The following is a 15,406-nucleotide window of genomic DNA, read 5'->3' as shown; positions in this document are numbered from 1 at the left end:
CAGTGTAGTATCATGATCGTTTTCCATTAGTTGGTCATCTTAATATGAATCATATTCTTCAGAATCAGATCTCTTTTTCATGATTCTGTACATCTTCTTCGAACCACCTCATCTCCACGTCAGTGTTGGAAGACTTTCCATCCTTTTTTTCTTCGGATCTGGTATTTCTAAAATAAAACATGTTAACGAATATCAATTTCGGTAAATTACAGTGCATGTTAATGACTGCGTAATCAATCGCTTCAGTTAACCTAGTTATTATATAGCTTATTAATAAAAAATTCAATGAATTTTGTATGAAATAAGTTTAAAAAAGAAAGCACTTTAAAAGACACATGGTGGACAGTTGTACCCCAACTCACTTAAACGCCCTGCTGTTAGTTCAGGCAACAGCCTTGCCGCAGTGGATACACCGGTTCCCGTGAGATAACCGAAGTTAAGCGCTGTCGGGCGTGGTCGGCACTTGGATGGGTGACCACCTAGGCCACCATGCGCTGTTGCCATTTTTCGGGGTGCAGTCAGCCTCGTGATGCCAATTGAGGAGCTAATCGACCCAATAGTAGCGGCTTCGGTCAAGACGGGAGAGCGGTGTGCTGACCCCACGTCCCTCCTATCCGCATCGTCCACCGAGAATGACACGGCGGTCGGATGGTCCCGGTAGGCCACTCGTGGCCTGAAGACAGAGTGTGCTATCAGCTTAGTTGTTCAACTGACGTTAACTGTAAACGGGTCTTCAGCAATGCGCCCATTTGAAAGATAGCGAGCGTGGGAACGCTGCAACTTTAAAAAATCAGAAACAATCGTTATGTAGAATACGTGAGAGACAGGTGTCCCCCATGCTCCCACTCCAGGCTTAAGTGAGTAGTTAGATTGTCCACAAAGATATTTAAGTAACCCTTCTTCCCAACTGAACAGGAAGAAGCCCTAACAACTGATAAAATGGGTAGTATCTCTGCCACAGTGGTTTGCAAAGTGTGGATGTGAGATGCACAACAAGTGTAGTGTCTGTGCAGTAGATTTTTGCAACCACAGGCAGATGGGACTTTACAGCTGAGACGGCTGATGGCTGAGCCCCCGACACGACAGAAAGGGAGGCACACCCAACCCCCGAGTGCCATCCTTTGCGGCAATCAGGCGCGACCGGGCCTCGTTATTAAAAGCCTGTCATCGGCGTGCCGGGCGCCACGTCGCTCGCATTTCAATTTCCGAGCGCCACGGCGCCGGGCGGCGGCCAACAACCTGTGAAACCGGATCCGGCCCTAATATCGCCGATTATCACAAAGAGTTACGGCCGCGCCCAGGCGCGCCGCGGGGGCCCGTCCCGAGCTGTGATTGGCGCCGGGACGCTGGCGCCAGCGATATTTGGAGGCCGCGGTGAAATATTGATGTCAGCCGGATCGGGCGGGCGCCGTCGCGCGCGAATATCTGCCTCGTGACACCTGTCGTGACGTCACACCAGCTGCCACCGCCTCGGTGGCCCGGTAATCCGAGACCGAATTTTCCTGCCGCCCACTCGCCCGCTTCACCCGGCATCGCTTTTGGCGACAGCGGACGCCTGCCGACGGTCAGGATGAGATTTACGTTTCGTGACAGCGCTTGACGTAAAAATGCATAAACTCAAAGAAAGCACACGTTCTAAAAGATCTGACTACTTTAATAAGAAACAAAGAAGCCAGTGTGTGTTGTCAAAAAATTTACTGTAAATACTCAGGAAGCTTTCCGAAAACTACAAACTGTGGCTACTCGTTGTGTAAAGAAAATCAGTGGACGTAAAGATAATGCTGAAAATAGAAATCTTACACACCGACCGTCGAGAAAGTTCCGAGACTGATTTTAACTCCTGGTGTACCAGCGATGTCAGTGGAGTAACTACGATGGCAGCTTGAACTGTCAGCAGTACACGTGTATTAGACCAGGCAGTTCTGAGGAGGCAGTGTTAAGTAGTGGATGTGCGCCCGTAAGGTGACAGTGTTGCTGTGTCACAGAGGGCAATGTCGAACATCTCTAAATCAGCTGTGAAGACTTTCCCCAGAATTTATGATATGAAGATGGTATCCGTTCTTTCGGACATGTCCGAAAGAACAAATGCAATTGGTGATCTTGCAGCTCTCAAAAAATGAAATTACAATGAAATCCAGACCCTTACCTGCTTACAAGCGTTGATAAATATCAACGGGGACAGTTGAAAATGTGCGTCCCGACTGGGACTCGAACTCGGGATCTCCTGCTTATCTTCTGCTTACATAGCAGACGCTCTATCCGCCGGAGCCACCGAGGCTAGTGCGACTGCAGGGAATTATCTCTGGCACACTCTCCGTGAGACCCACATTCTCAACTTACTGTCGACACACTACATTTGTAGTGCCCCGGCCCAATATATTCATTACTCGCGTCAGTCAATCTACCAATTCCCATAACAGTTCGGTAAATGTGAGTGCATCCGCTCTGAAGAAGATCATTGGCCGGTAAACCTTATCTATGTGAAGATGGTATCTGTTCTTTCAGACGTGTCCGAAAGAACAGATATGTCCGAAAGAACAGATAAGGCTTACCGGCCAATGATCTTCTGCACATTTTTACACATTTTCAACTGTCCTAATTGACATTTATCAACGCCTGTTAGCAGCCAAATGTCTCGATTTCATTGTAATTTTATTCTTCGAGAGCTACAAGACTGTAATTTCAATCCCGAGAATGTGTTGATAGAGACAAAGGTATGTGTAAAGTTTGTACCGCTCCATAACAAAAACGACAATACTTAGGTATCTGCCACGATCTGATTGAAATGCAAAACACTGACAATTCTTCTGTGGAAAAAAATCATCACAGGTGACGAGACTTGATGCTATCACTCCGAACTTACCACAAAACGACAAACTTCCAAAATTCATATGATTGGTTTTCGCATTGACGACATAAGCGATATTCAAGCCAAAGTGACGCATGCGTTGGACAACATCCCAAAGAAGGACTTTTCTGACAGTTTCACACGTCTGTATGAACGTTATTTTTAACATATTATGTAATACATTTTATTATTATATAATTATTGTATAATACACCAGCATCTTAAACGTATTTTTTTATTAATCCCCTCTCGAAGTTTTTGACTGACAGGTTATGAGATTTATCATGTACACCAATATTTACAGACACGAATACAGTTCATACTTTCTGTATTCAGTAATAATGATTTCTGAATACAACAGGCTGACTTGACATAAGGAACGCAACTCCCTTTTCCCTCATGTCCATTCATTCCACCACTCATGGTCTCTCACTCTCCTTGTCTCCAGCAAACTGTCTTATCCCGAATGGAAGCCATATATGTTAACCTGCGCTGTGTGGATGGTTCAAATGGCTCTGAGCACTATGGGACTTAACATCTTAGGTCATCAGACCCCTAGCACTAGTTAAACCTAACTAACCTAAGGACATCACACACATCCATGCCCGAGGCATGATTCGTACCTGCGACCGTAGCGGTCGCGCTGTTCCAGACTGAAACGCCTAGAACTGCTCGGCCACATCGGCCGTCGGCGTTGTGTGAAATCCCGTATTCTGTAGAATGCCTAGTTAATGTAGAGAATGATGGTTTTCGCCAAAATATGAAATATACGTTTTTTGTGAAAATGTTATGTACTTTTCCTAGGATTCTATACAACCCTAGGCAATAAACAGAATGACCAGTACCCTTTACGCAAAGTGCTAAAAGAGCAGAAAATTAAAAGTGTTTCTTAATTAATATGCGTTTGAAACTGAAAGAACAAAACTACGCAATATACCACAGGATATTCTAACTGAAAAACAATAATACAGTAAGTACTTACTTTTCCTCTTCAGAAAAAACACTTTACATTATGGCAATTTGATCTGGTACATACCATTCACGATTTATAAGAGAATGCGAACAAAATATTGTTAGAGGTAAAACAAGGCAAGGAAGGCTAGAGTGACATGCCGAATTGTGTCAAGGCACCACATATTTTGGCATTTCGTGTTGCGCATACACCTGACGAATCCTTGGCCACTTCCTGTGGACTGAGAGGAAGCTACAGATCGGCAAGGCATTATGTGTTCAGGATAGTCTTCAATTTGCATTAAGTTCTATGGATACACGGTGAATTCTGATCATGCGTAGAGGTAGTTCAACATTCCTTCTGCAGTTCCAAGTCGCTAAAGGCCATATTTCGTCACCTTCATAACAATTCCCAACAGGAGTAGTCCACTAAATTACAGGCCCATATCATTAACGCAGATATGCAGCAGGATTTTGGAATATTTTTTGTGTTCGAGCATTATGAATTGCCTCGAAGAAAACGGTCTATTGACACACAGTCAACATGGATTTAGGAAACATTGTTCTTATGAAAAACAACTAGCTCCTTACTCGCATGAAGTGTTGAGCGCTATAGACTATATTGATTCCGTATTTCTCGATTTCCGGAAGGCTTTTGACACTGTACCACACAAGCGGCTTGAGTTCGTAGTAACTGACGTAGAGTGAAACAGAAGTGATTTCTGGTGTTCCCCAAGGCAATGTTATAGTCCTTTTGCTGTTCCTTATCTATATAAACGAATTGGGATACGATCTGAGCAGCCGTCTCAGGTTGTTTGAAGATGACACTGTCGTTTATCGACTAATGATGTTAGATCAAAACAAACTGCAAAGCAACTTTTGAAACTTCTTGACAGATTAAAACTGTGACTCGAACTCAGGACCTTTGCCTTTCGCTGGTAAGTGCTCTACCAACTGAGCTACCCAAGCACAACTCTCGCCCTGTCCTCACAACTTTACTTCTGCTAGTACCTCGTCTCCTACCTTCCATTAGACTGGTAACTTCAGCAGACAGCAGAATTGAGTTTTAAAAAATTTAACAGTTAGTGAACACGAACTCGCAACAATTTATCTACAGAGCGTGATGCTTCCCGTTAAGCTACTAGCTAACACATAGCTACTGCACCTCCAGAAATCAACAACAATTCCTCCAGAACTTCCGCATTCCACATGCTGTGAGATAATGCACATGTTCGGATCTAGACTTCTGAGAAACAGACAGCTACAGCTTTTCTTTTGTGCTCCATGACGTTTCCAACAAACAGATTGCGCTATAGAGTAGTTCACGTGGAAAGGAACACTTCGTATTTAAATTTATGCATCCTACACTGTTGGCAGTTCTGTATAGGTGGCAGTTACGTGATTTTATTTCGGTGAGTACAAAATAGAGTCGAATGTATGCACTGGGTAGCCGAGGCAGCTAGTTCATGGCGATTCGGTGAACCAAGTAAATGAATGTACTGAACATGCTGCAAACAGCTACAAGGAGCCTGTGTTTCAGAATTCTCAGCTAGTGTGGCGCAACGGTGGTATAACAGAAAAATGACAAAGAAGAGAATTTAGTGGTCTGTTGGATTGATGTTAGGTTCATATACTTATGGTCTTGGTTCGATTCCAACTTCTGCCAATGATTTTTGATAGGGAGAGATAGATTCTGTTCTCTTCTGGCTACTACACGTGAAGAACGTATAATGGCATTGTGGTCAGGAGCGGCGACATGTAGAAACTCTATCACCAGTAAGCTTTCTTATACCAGTTATTTATTTCTAGTGACGAAACAAACGCTATGAGGGGTCACAGAACACTTATTCCATCTTTTATTTGAGCTTCTGCATGTCGATAAAATTGGTTCCGGACTGAGAATGCAACTCAGACCGCCCTTAACGCGGAATTTGATTGCTTTGTGACAATACAGCTCGACTACAATTTGTTGTTTTTTCAAAACTGTAGATTCCTCAACATGTCCACATATTGCGCGTGAATGGGTTCCAATCCTTACTCAGCACTAAAGTTTGCATTATGTATTATCAAGCTCTAGCATGAGAACACCTATCTGCTGGTGGACAATAGTTTTGATTTTTAATGTATTTCCATTCGTTGTCAACACTAACGATATCTGACGTTTTTCACTACCAGTGAGACAGAAATATTTCCAAGATCACTGTAAGTTCAAAGATGTTATTCCATGCTGCTGGTGAAGAAAAATTCGGTAGCTGACGTCTCTTTGTTAGTATTCAACAACGATATGTGTGGGGTTCGATTCCCAGTCACCACTGAACTTTTCGTGATATTATTTCTACACTCCTGGAAATGGAAAAAAGAACACATTGACACCGGTGTGTCAGACCCACCATACTTGCTCCGGACACTGCGAGAGGGCTGTACAAGCAATGATCACACGCACGGCACAGCGGACACACCAGGAACCGCGGTGTTGGCCGTCGAATGGCGCTAGCTGCGCAGCATTTGTGCACCGCCGCCGTCAGTGTCAGCCAGTTTGCCGTGGCATACGGAGCTCCATCGCAGTCTTTAACACTGGTAGCATGCCGCGACAGCGTGGACGTGAACCGTATGTGCAGTTGACGGACTTTGAGCGAGGGCGTATAGTGGGCATGCGGGAGGCCGGGTGGACGTACCGCCGAATTGCTCAACACGTGGGGCGTGAGGTCTCCACAGTACATCGATGTTGTCGCCAGTGGTCGGCGGAAGGTGCACGTGCCCGTCGACCTGGGACCGGACCGCAGCGACGCACGGATGCACGCCAAGACCGTAGGATCCTACGCAGTGCCGTAGGGGACCGCACCGCCACTTCCCAGCACTGTTGCTCCTGGGGTATCGGCGAGGACCATTCGCAACCGTCTCCATGAAGCTGGGCTACAGTCCCGCACACCGTTAGGCCGTCTTCCGCTCACGCCCCAACATCGTGCAGCCCGCCTCCAGTGGTGTCGCGACAGGCGTGAATGGAGGGACGAATGGAGACGTGTCGTCTTCAGCGATGAGAGTCGCTTCTGCCTTCGTGCCAATGATGGTCGTATGCGTGTTTGGCGCCGTGCAGGTGAGCGCCACAATCAGGACTGCATACGACCGAGGCACACAGGGCCAATACCCGGCATCATGGTGTGGGGAGCGATCTCCTACACTGGCCGTACACCACTGGTGATCGTCGAGGGGACACTGAATAGTGCACGGTACATCCAAACCGTCATCGAACCCATCGTTCTACCATTCCTAGACCGGCAAGGGAACTTGCTGTTCCAACAGGACAATGCACGTCCGCATGTATCCCGTGCCACCCAACGTGCTCTAGAAGGTGTAAGTCAACTACCCTGGCCAGCAAGATCTCCGGATCTGTCCCCCATTGAGCATTTTTGGGACTGGATGAAGCGTCGTCTCACGCGGTCTGCACGTCCAGCACGAACGCTGGTCCAACTGAGGCGCCAGGTGGAAATGGCATGGCAAGCCGTTCCACAGGACTACATCCAGCATCTCTACGATCGTCTCCATGGGAGAATAGCAGCCTGCATTGCTGCAAAAGGTGGATATACACTGTACTAGTGCCGACATTGTGCATGCTCTGTTGCCTGTGTCTATGTGCCTGTGGTTCTGTCAGTGTGATCATGTGATGTATCTGACCCCAGGAATGTGTCAATAAAGTTTCCCCTTCCTGGGACAATGAATTCACGGTGTTCTTATTTCAATTTCCAGGAGTGTAGTTCAAACATGCTCACATGTCGCTTAGCGATTAGAGGACCTGCCAGACAGCTGCGTTATGGGAGTTGCATGCGAATCAGGCGAAATGCAGTTCAGGTCATTCGGATACTTATGAGCATGACTGTACATAGTAAGTTCGAACAGGGTAATACGAACAATCGCAATGCTCTAGACGGATTGTCTGCGCAGTCACAGGGAACAACACCCGAGAGCTGGTGAGTTTATACGGAAAACTGGGGCATTACTGTGAGTTGTAGTGCAGCGATAATAAGGTCGCTTCAGCCCACCATGTAGTTCATGGCGTAAAGGTCGTAGTGGCTCAAAGTTCGTTGGTGATGAGGTAGTCCATCCACCAGTGCACACGCCGTAAGAATTCTTTGCACATGGAATTGAGAAGCTTGCCCCTTGGTGACATAAACTTAAGTGAGATTACGTTCAAAAATAAATATGTCTCGTATTCCATTCTCGTAAAAAATTCTTTAAAAACTCCGGTTTTTGATTGCATGACCCTTGAAGGTCTTAGTTTTTAACTTTAATTGTTTCTGTGTCCCTTTAAGTTGTAACATTATATCAGAGGTTGATCTGAAGATGATCGCAAATTAACCAAAACAGGTTACCCCTTTAGTAAATCTCATAAATCACTCTGTGTTAACATTTTTTTAATAAACTGTGATGTGTTGGCAGAAGAGCCAACACCGTGTTGCTAGAGGAGGCCGAAATGCACGCGTTTAAGCTCACGCAAACTGGCGTGAGGTCTGGAACAGTTAAGGGAATTTATAGTAGCAACTAAAGTACGTAGTTGATGTAATACTTAACTTTAATCCATAATTGGTGTACATCGCTCTTGTTGATACATTAATAACAATCTCAATATAACCTGGTAATGGCGCCTTGCTAGGTCGTAGCAAACGACGTAGCTGAAGGCTATGCTAACTATCGTCTAGGCAATTGAGAGCGTATTTGTCAGTGTAGCTTCGCTAGCAAAGTCGGCTGTACAACTGGGCGAGTGCTAGGACGCCTCTCTAGACCTGCCTTGTGGTGGCGCTCGGTCTGCAATCACTGACAGTGGCGACACGCGGGTCCGACGTATACTAACGGGCCGAGGCCGATTTAAAGGCTACCACCTAGCAAGTGTGGTGTCTGGCGGTGACACCACAAACTGTAAATATATGTCAAAACACAGACAAAATGCGCCTTATGACTCTTAGAAGTGACACACGGTATGTACATCAACCGAAATTCTAGTTTCGTGATAGAAAAATACTGTCGCTCCGAACTAGTGACTTGCCCCTTGTCGCCACGAAACTTGCAGACTGACTCTGCTGTACGGCGAGTCTGTGCGGAGCTGTAAATGTCACTGATGATTGCTGACCGGACGTACTTTGCACTGATACTAGTGGAGACTAGAGAAAGATGTAGGTGCACAAGGCATGATCTGAACCTTGTGTGGGTAAGGAGAAGTTGGTTGAGGCAACTGATGAAAGTACAGCAAGTGGGGCTGGGTCACCATGTGGTCAGATACCTGTTGACAAGCACTGGTAGGTGGACTAGGCCCTTTATGGGATAAATCATGAAAATAGGCTTTTCTCCTCTGAAAATGTTTCAGCCGTTCAGAACTTTTTCAATGGTTACACAGAAAGTTGAATGCAGGACACTGGACTGTACACTCACCAGTTACCAGAGTGGAAATAGGAATCATAAGAACAAACACCACAGTAACTGGCTTAGAATTATCTGTTCTTCATCACAATATGCACTCTACTAAAAATAACATACACCAGCTTCAAGTGCAATGACGTGCCTTTGAACTGCATAGCAGAACACTGCAGCAGAGACAATGAAATTCAGGAGTTTATTCTATAGCCCTATGACTGTGCAAGTTGCAATGGAGAACTACCGTAAAGGCTGGGGGATTCTGTGTTTGTAACAGAAATGGCACACATTTTAAGGCTGGAATTTATATGGTTACAATTAGACAACTATGTAGATAAACGTAAGACCAGAACTACGGTTTCTGAGCCATGACATGTCCCGTAGACAGCTCAGGTATATCGTAACATTTCAGCATGTATATGATAATGGTTGTTGTTGTTGTTGTGGTCTTCAGTCTGAAGACTGATTTGATGCAACTCTCCAAGCTGTTATACGCTGTGCAAGCCTCTTCATCTCCGAGTAACTGCTGCAACCTACATCCTTCTGAATCTGCTTACTGTAGAAATCTCTTGGTCTCCTTCTACACTCCCACCCATCCCACTTTTCTCCGGTACTAAACTGATGATTCCTTAATGTCTCAGAATATGTCCTACCAACCGATCCCTTCTTCTAGTCAGGCTGTGCCTCAAATTTGTTCTCTCCTTAATTCTATACAGTAATTCCTCATTAGTTACATAATCTACCCACCTACTCTTCAGCATTCGTCTGTAGCACCACCTTTTAAAAGCTTCTATTCTCTTCTTTTTTAAATTGCTTAATGTCCATGTTTCACTGCCGAACATGGCTACTCTCCAGCTAAATACAGGGTGTACATAAAGTCCGGGAACACTTTCAATTGTTTATTGCACAAGAACTAATCATTGTACAGATGTCATACATATTGCATTTTGAAGAGAAACTCTGAAGGTTTCTTTTTTTTTTTTTTTTTTTTTCAAACATTCGTTATGCGAACCATAAGTGACTCGGCAGATGTCAATAGGGTAATAGAATTCTTGCCATACCCGTCCCAGCATGGCATCGTCGACTGTGGCAGTCGCTTCCCGTATTCTCTCCCGGAGCTCAGCTACATCACGTGGCAGAGACAGTACATACACCAGATCATTAATGTCGCACGGCCGATCCATCGATGCAGCAGCTCAAATGTGAGTGGTTTCATAGACAGCTTCTATCGCAGGACTTTCCACACTGTCATTGGAGCCATTTCGAGTTCACGGGATGCACTACGCACCGATCTTTGGACTCCTTACGAATGTCTCTCGTACGTGCTCCACATTCACTTCACTCACACTGGGACGTCCGCTTCTCTTTTCTCGTCACAAGCAACCCGTCATAAGGAATTTGTTGTGACAGTGGTAAATGGCCTTCCTTGTTTGTGGCTTCTTACCGTACTTGGTTCCAAACATCTGTTGAACAGCTGTAGCACACTTCTTCTTGTCGAACTCCAACACACAGAAAGCTCGCTCCACATCTGAACTCGCCATGTTTGCGACTAGCGCTGACAATCGGCAGATTATTAAACTACGCTTGGCGGTACACATGAAAAAAGCTTTCACGGTTTCTCTTCAAAATGACATATGTATGATATCTGTACATGTTTGGTTCTTGTGCAATAAATAATTGAAAGTGTTCTCGGACTTCGTGCACACCGTGAACTTTCAGAGAAGGCTTCATGGCACTTAACTCTATTCTTGATGTTAACAAATTTCTCTGCTATGTAAATGCTGTTATTGCCATTGCCAGTCTACATTTCATATCCTCTCTGCTTCAGCTATTATCAGTTATTTTGCTACCCAAATAGCAAAACTCATCTCCTAGCTCAAGTGTCCCGTTTCCCAATCTAATTCCCTCAGCAGCACCTGATTTAATTCGACTACATTCCATTATCCTCGTTTAGATTTTGTTGATGTTCATCTTATATCCTCTTTTCATGACCCTTTCCACTCCGTTCATCTGCTCTTCCGAGTCCTTTGCTCTCTCTAAGGGAATTACAATGTCATCAGTAAATCTCAGAGTTTTTATTTCTTCTCCCTGGACTTTAAGTCCAGCAAAAATTTTTCTTTTGTTTCCCTAAATGCTTGTTTAACGTAAAGACTGAATAACATAGGGAACAGACTACAACCCTGTCTTCCCCACTTCTCAACCAGTGCTTCCCTTTCATGCCCGTCGTGTCTTATTATGGCCGCCTGGTTTTTGTGCAAGTTGAAAATAGCATTACGCTCCCAACATTTAACCCCTGATACCGTCAGAATTTCATAGGCATTGTTCCAGTCAACATTACCAAAAGCTTTCTCTAAGTCTACACATACTATACACGTAGGTTCTCCTTTCCTTAACCTCTATTCTGCGGTAAGTCGTAGGGTCAGTATTGCCTCGCGGGTTTCTCTATTTCTCCGGAATCCAAACTGATCTCCCCGAGGTCGGGTTCTGCCAGTTTTTACAGTCTTCTGTAAAGAACAGGTGTTAGTATTTTGCAGCAACGACTAATTAAGCTAGTAGTTTGATAATATTTACATCTGTCAGTACCTGCTTTCTTTGGACAGGATCTGTTCAACAAAATGGCTCTGAGCACTATGGGACTTAACATCTGAGGTCATCAGTCACCTGGAACTTAGAACTACTTAAACCTAACTAACCTAAGAACATCACACACATCCATGCCCGAGGCGGGATTCGAACCTGCGACCATAGCAGTCACGCGGATCCAGACTGAAGCGCCTAGAACCGCACAGCCACACCGGCCGGCCTGGAACTGTTGTTGTTGTTGTGGTCTTCAGTCCTGAGACTGGTTTGATGCAGCTCTCCATGCTACCCTATCCTGTGCAAGTTTCTTCATATCCCAATACCTACTGCAACCTACATCCTTCTGAATCTGCTTAGTGTATTCATCTCTTGGTCTCCCTCTACGATTTGTACCCTCCACGTTGCCTTCCAATGCTAAATTTGTGATCCCTTGATGCCTCAGAATATGTCCTACCAACCGGTCCCTTCTTCTTGTAAAGTTGTGCCACAAACTCCACTTCTCCCCAATTCTATTCAATACCTCCTCATTAGTTATGTGATCTACCCGTCTAATCTTCAGCATTCTTCTTTAGCATCACATTTCGAAGGCTTCTATTGTCTTCCTGTCCAAACTATTTATCGTCCATGTTTCACTTCCATACATGGTTACACTCCATACAAATGGAACGACTTCCTGACACTTAAATCTAAACTCGATATTAACAAATTTCTCTTCTTCAGAAACGTTTTTCTTGCCATTGCCAGTCTACATTTCATATCTTCTCTACTTCGACCATCATCAGTTACTTTGCTCCCCAAATAGCAAAACTTCTTTACTACTTTAAGTGTCTCATTTCCTAATCTAATTGCCTCAGCATCACCCGACTTAATTCAACTACATTCCATTATCCTCGTTTTCCTTTTGTTGATGTTCATCTTATACCCTCCTTTCAAGACACTGTCAATTCCGTTCAACTGCTCTTCCAAGTCCTTTGCTGTCTCTGACAGAATTACAATGTCATCGGCGAAAGTCAAAGTTTTTATTTTTTTTCCATGGATCTTAATACCTACTCCGAATTTTTATTTTGTTTCCTTTATTGCTTGCTCAATAAACAGATTGAATAACATCGGGGAGACGCTACAACCCTGTCTCACTCCCTTCCCAACCACTGCTTCCCTTTCATGACCCTCGACTCTTATAACTGCCGTCTGGATTCTGTACGAATTGTAAATAGTCTTTCGCTCCCTGTATTTTACCCCTGCCACCTTTAGAATTTGAAAGAGAGTATTGCAGTCAACATTGTCAAAAGCTTTCTCTAAGTCCACAAATGCTAGAAACGTAGGACTGCCTTTCCTTAATCTTCCTTCTAAGATAAGTCGTAAGGTCAGTATTGCCTCACGTCTTCCAATATTTCTACGGAATCCAAACTGAACTTCCCCGAGGTCGGCTTCTACCAGTTTTTCCATTCGTCTGTAAAGAATTCGTGTTAGTATTTTGCAACTGTGACTTATTAAACTGATAGTTCGGTAATTTTCATATCTGTCAACACCTTTTTTTCTTTGGGATTGGAATTATTATATTCTTCTTGAAGTCTGAGGGTATTTCGCCTGTCTCATACATCTTGCTCACCAGATGGTAGAGTTTTGTCAGGACTGGCTCTCCCACGACCGTCGGTTCAAATGGAATGTTGTCTACTCCGGGGGCCTTGTTTCGGCTCAGGTCTTTGAGTGCTCTGTCAAACTCTTCACGCAGTATCGTATCTCCCATTTCATCTTCATCTACATTCTCTTCCGTTTCTATAATATTGTCCTCAAGTACATCGCCCTTGTATAGACCCTCTATATACTCCAACCAACTTTCTGCTTTCCCTTCTTTGGTTAGAACTGGGTTTCCATCTGAGCTCTTGATATTCATACAAGTGGTTCTCTTTTCTCCAAAGGCCTCTTTAATTTTCCTGTAGGTAGTATCTATCTTACCCCTAGTGAGATAAGTCTCTAAATCCTTACATTTGTCCTCTAGCCATCCCTGCTTAGCCATTTTGCACTTCCTGTCGATCTCTTTTCTTAGACGGTTGTATTCCTTTTTGCCTGCTTCATTTACTGCATTTTTATATTTTCTCCTTTCATCAATTAAATTCAATATTTTTTCTGTTACACAAGGGTTTCTACTAGACCTCGTCTTTTTACCTACTTGATTCTCTGCTGCCTTCATTACTTCATCCCTCAGAGCTACCCATTCTTCTTCAACTGTACTTCTTTCCCCCACTGCTGTCAGTTGTTCCCTTATGCTCTCTCTGAAACACTATACAACCTCTGGTTTATTCAGTTTATCCAGGTCCCATCCCCTAAAATTCCCACCTTTTTGCAGTTTCTTCAATTTTAATCTGCAGTGCATAACCAATAGATTGTGGTCAGAGTCCACATCTGCCCCTGGAAATGTCTTACAGTTTAAAACCTGGTTCCTAAATCTCTATCTTACCATTATATAATCTATCTGATACGTTTTAGTATCTCCTGGATTCTTCCATGTATGCAACCTTCTTTTATGATTCTTGAACCAAGTGTTAGCTATGATTAAGTTATGCTCTGTGCAAAATTCTACCAGACGGCTTCCTCTTTCATTTCTTAGCCCCAATCCATATTCACCTACTATGTTTCCTTCTCTCCCTTTTCCTACACTCGAATTCCAGTCACCCATGACTATTAAATTTTCGTCCCCCTTCACTACCTGAATAATTTCTTTTATCTCATCGTACATTTCATCAATTTCTTCATCATCGGCAGAGCTAGTTGGCATATAAACTTGTACTACTGTAGTAAGCGTGGGCTTCGTGTCTATCTTGGCCATAATAATGCGTTCACTATGCTGTTTGTAGTAGCTTACCCGTACTCCTCTTTTTTTATTCATTATTAAACCTACTCTTGCATTACCCCTATTTGATTTTGTATTTATAACCCTGTATTCACCTGACCAAAAGTCCTGTTCCTCCTGCCACCGAACTTCACTAATTCCCACTATATCTAACTTTGACCTATCCATTTCCCTTTTTAAATTTTCTAGCTTACCTACCCGATTAAGGGATCTGACATTCCACGCTCCGATCCGTAGAACACCAGTTTTCTTTCTCCTGATAACAACATACTCTTGAGTAGTCCCCGCCCGGAGATCCGAATGGGGGACTATTTTGCCTCCGAAATATTTTACCCAAGAGGATGCCATCGTCATTTAATCATACAGTAAAGCTGCATGCTCTCGGGAAAAATTACGGCTGTAGTTTCCCCTTGCTTTCAGGCGTTCGCAGTACCACAACAGCAAGGCCGTTTTGATAATTGTTACAAGGCCAGATCATTCTTTTTGAAGGCTGAGGGTATTTCGCCTGTTTCATACGTCTTGCTCACAGAATGCAACAGTTTTGTCATGGCTGGTTCTCCCAAGGCTATGAGTAGTTCTAACGGCTCCCAGGGCCTTGTTTCCACTTTCAGTGCTCTGTTTAATTCTTCTAGCACTATCGCACTATCATATCTCCAGTCTCATCTTAATCTATGTCCTCTTCAATTTATGTAGTACTGCCAACCAGCCGCTGTGACTGCGCGGTTCTAGGCGCTTCAGTCCTGAACCGCGCTACTGCTACGGTCGCAGGTTCG

The 15,406-nt window shown here is 44.2% G+C and overlaps 1 pseudogene; it reads left to right on the top strand.

Moving 5' to 3' along the window:
- Positions 1-385: 385 nt before the first annotated feature.
- Positions 386-503, top strand: LOC124796721 (annotated as a pseudogene).
- Positions 504-15,406: the final 14,903 nt, after the last annotated feature.

Source organism: Schistocerca piceifrons, chromosome 4, assembly GCF_021461385.2.
Source record: "Schistocerca piceifrons isolate TAMUIC-IGC-003096 chromosome 4, iqSchPice1.1, whole genome shotgun sequence".
NCBI classification, from domain to species: domain Eukaryota; kingdom Metazoa; phylum Arthropoda; class Insecta; order Orthoptera; family Acrididae; genus Schistocerca; species Schistocerca piceifrons.
Note: the sequence above shows the minus strand (reverse complement) of the source record. Positions and strands in the feature narration are given on the sequence as shown.